Below are 4,467 nucleotides of genomic sequence, written 5' to 3' on the forward strand. Positions count from 1 at the left end.
TGTGTATATATATGTGTACATTGAGATGTATGGGTATGTATATTTGCGTTTGTGGATGTGTATGTATAGACATGTGTATGGGGGTGTGTTGGGCCATTTCTTTCGTCTGTTTCGTTGCGCTACCTCGAAAACGCGGGAGACAGCGACAAAGCAAAATAATAAATAAATAAAATAATATATACATATATATATATATATATATATATATATATATATATATATATATATATATATATATATATATATATATATATATATATATATTTTTTTTTTTTTTTTTCTTTTTTTTTTTTTTTTGCTTTGTCGCTGTCTCCCGCGTTTGCGAGGTAGCGCAAGGAAACAGATGAAAGAAATGGCCCAACCCACCCCCATACACATGTATATACATACGTTCACACACGCAAATATACATACCTACACAGCTTTCCATGGTTTACCCCAGACGCTTCACATGCCCTGATTCAATCCACTGACAGCACGTCAACCCCGGTATACCACATCGATCCAATTCACTCTATTCCTTGCCCGCCTTTCACCTTCCTACATGTTCAGGCCCCGATCACTCAAAATCTTTTTCACTCCATCTTTCCACCTCCAATTTGGTCTCCCACTTCTCGTTCCCTCCACCTCCGACACATATATCCTCTTGGTCAATCTTTCCTCACTCATTCTCTCCATATACCCAAACCATTTCAAAACACCCTCTTCTGCTCTCTCAACCACGCTCTTTTTATTTCCACACATCTCTCTTACCCTTCCATTACTTACTCGATCAAACCACCTTACACCACACATTGTCCTCAAACATCTCATTTCCAGCACATCCACCCTCCTGCGCACAACTCTATCCATAGTCCACGCCTCGCAACCATACAACATTGTTGTAACCACTATTCCTTCAAACATACCCATTTTTGCTTTCCGAGATACTGTTCTCGATTTCCACACATTCTTCAAGACTCCCAGGATTTTCGCCCCCTCCCCCACCCTATGATTCACTTACGCTTCCATGGTTCCATCCGATGCCAGATCCACGCCCAGATATCTAAAACACTTCACTTCCTCCAGTTTTTGTCCATTCAAACTTACCTCCCAATTGACTTGACCCTCAACCCTACTGTATCTGATAACCTTGCTCTTATTCACATTTACTCTTAACTTTCTTCTTTCACACACTTTACCAAACTCAGTCACCAGCTTCTGCAGTTTCTCACATGAATCAGCCACCATCGCTGTATCATCAGCGAACAACGACTGACTCACTTCCCAAGCTCACTCATCCACAACAGACTTCATACTAGCCTCTCTTTCCAAAACTCTTGCATTCACCTCCCTAACAACCCCATCCATAAACAAATTAAACAACCATGGAGACATCAAACACTCCTGCCGCAAACCTACATTCACTAAGAACCAATCACTTTCCTCTCTTCCTACACGTACACATGCCTTACATCCTCGATAAAAACTTTTCACTGCTTCTAACAACTTGCCTCCCACACCATATATTCTTAATACCTTCCACAGAGCATCTCTATCAACTCTATCATATGCCTTCTCCAGATCCATAAATGCTACATACAAATCCATTTGCTTTTATAAGTATTTCCTTCATACATTCTTCAAAGCAAACACCTAATCCACACATCCTCTACCACTTCTGAAACCACACTGTTCTTCCCCAATCTGATGCTCTGTACATGCCTTCACCCTCTCAATCAATACCCTCCCATATAATTTACCAGGAATACTCAACAACCTTATACCTCTGGAATTTGAGCACTCACTCTTATCCCCTTTGCCTTTGTACAATGGCACTATGCACGCATTCCGCCAATCCTCAGGCACCTCACCATGAGTCATACATACATTAAATAGCCTTAGTAACCAGTTAACAATACAGTCACCCCCTTTTTTAATAGATTCCACTGCAATACCATCCAAACCTGCTGCCTTGCCGGCTTTCATCTTCCGCAAAGCTTTTACTACATATTCTCTGTTTACCAAACCATATACGTACATATATATATATATATATATATATATATATATATATATATATATATATATATATATATATATATATATATATATATATATATATATATAAATAAGGGCAGACAGTATGAATTATGTGCATATGTATATATGTAAATGTCTGTATGTGTATATATATGTGTACGTTGAGATGTATAGGTATGTATATGTGTGGGTTGGGCCATTCTTTCGTCTGTTTCCTTGCGCTACCTCGCTAATGCGGGAGACGGCGACAAGTTATAATAGAAAAAATAAAGAATATATATATATATATATATATATATATATATATACACAGAAACATTTCTGACCACTAGCAACAACGATCTAATCGGTAAGTATGGTATATTGTACCAGACTACAGAGCATTTGTACGGAACAGAAATGGTCGATGAGGAACTACACTATATGCCAAGTTTACACTACAACATTTGCTACTGTTCCAAATTAGCACAGAATCTTCTAAACTCTACATAACCGTCGTTTATAAACGCCCCAGTCAACCAGGAAATACTGACAGTCATTTATGAGAGTGTGCAACGAGCAATATAATTGAGTCAATCATTCTCGGGGAGTCTACTCTTCCAGGATTCAAATGGTAAACTTATCTCCGATGTAGAAAGTGAATCTGCCAAACGTATCATCTTCGTCGGAGACAATTTTCTCTACGAATCCGTCACAGAGCTGACCGGGGAGCTAATATAATTGGCTTAGTTCTGACATCCCAGAAGTTCTTAACAACTAATACACGTGTTAGAGAACGTCTAGGCACTTGTGACATGGCTAGGTTCGACTTAGATATTAAAATGACTCCCCTACAACTAGTATTATGACCCCTAACTTTAAAAGGGCAGAATTTAATGGGCTTCGCGATTCATTAAAGAGTCTCATCCTTGTTGGTTCATGCCCAAAGGAATTATGGGACAGGTTTAAGCTTCAGTTTATGCACCATCAAGTCACGTTTATTTCTATGCGGGGCATAAACAATATAACCAACAACAAGCCTGAATGGTAATCCCAAGATATTGCAAGAGCTATACGGCGCAGAAATAAGCCCTATAAACATAAGAAATCAGACAATGACCCAGATATTGCAACGTAGTACAACACAATCAGAACGCAAGTGAAAGTCTTTATGAAATATGAGAAGAGTGAATACGAAGTGACTTTTGCAAGAGATAGTAATAGAGATCCGAAAAGATTTTATACATATTCTAATAATGAACATAGAAGGAGTGGAATATGACCCTCAATAAACCAGGATGGGGTACCCATTGTGGACTACAAAGCATAGCAACAACCTTGCAGAAGTTTTTCAAACTGTTTTTACGCTAGAAAGCAACGTACGAATTTTGAGACAGTGATAAATAGCACTTGACACAAGAATTTACTATCACAGGAAAGTACTAATTCAGACAGAAAAGTTGAAGACTGATAAATGCCCAGGTCTTGATCTATCCACTAGTTATATTAAAGACGTCAAACACGAAATTGCCAGACCTTTAAAACATATTTTCAAAAAAAATCGCTCCAGAATAGAATTATCCTACTGGACTGGAGATTGGCAGACGTCACTATTATATACAAAAACAGAAACCGCAAAATGTCGTGTAGTTTCCATCACATTAACCTCTCATCAACTATATGTAAACTTCTGGAGTCAATAATTAGAGAGAGAATCGTAACCTATCTAGAACAACACAGCCGTATCACTAGTACACAGCATGGTTTTAGAAGACGCAGATCATGCATCACAAACCCCCTTGAATTTCACTGTAAATATTCAATGCCCAAAAAAAAGCTAAAAAAAAGAGAATGAATTTTTGGACTTCCAGAAAGTATTCGATAAATTTTCCTACAAATCCGGGCCGTAGGGATTACTGGTTCCATAGGGAATTGGTTGCGTGAGAACAGTAAACTGCTAATGAACGAGGAATCATCTAGCGGAGTCCCTCAGGGATCTGTATTTGGGCCTATACTTTTCATCATTAATACTAACGACATTGATATAGGACTAAATAACGCCAAGTCCAAATTTGGAAATCAGATTTGCAGATGACACAAAGATCGGTAATACTATATTAACTGAAGAAGGTAGGCTGAGATTGCAAATGGATCTCGATAAAATCGCTAAATGGTCTATCAATGGTGAATGTCGATTAGCGTCAACAAATGTCAGCTGTTACAAGTAGGAAACCTAAACAGGATAATCTATTATGAATTTATGGGCCACAAGATAAAGGATCTAGAGGACACAGTCGCCAATAACTTCAAAGTCTCACAGCATTGTAATGAAGCTGCCAAGAAAGCAAATAGGATGTCAGGATTTATAAACAGAAACTTTTACGTACAAAAGCAAGGATGTGATATTGTCTTTATACCTAAGTCCAATTAGACCACACTCTGAATACCCAGTGCAGTTCTGGGCGC

This window comes from Panulirus ornatus, chromosome 30, assembly GCF_036320965.1.
Source record: "Panulirus ornatus isolate Po-2019 chromosome 30, ASM3632096v1, whole genome shotgun sequence".
Lineage (NCBI taxonomy): Eukaryota > Metazoa > Arthropoda > Malacostraca > Decapoda > Palinuridae > Panulirus > Panulirus ornatus.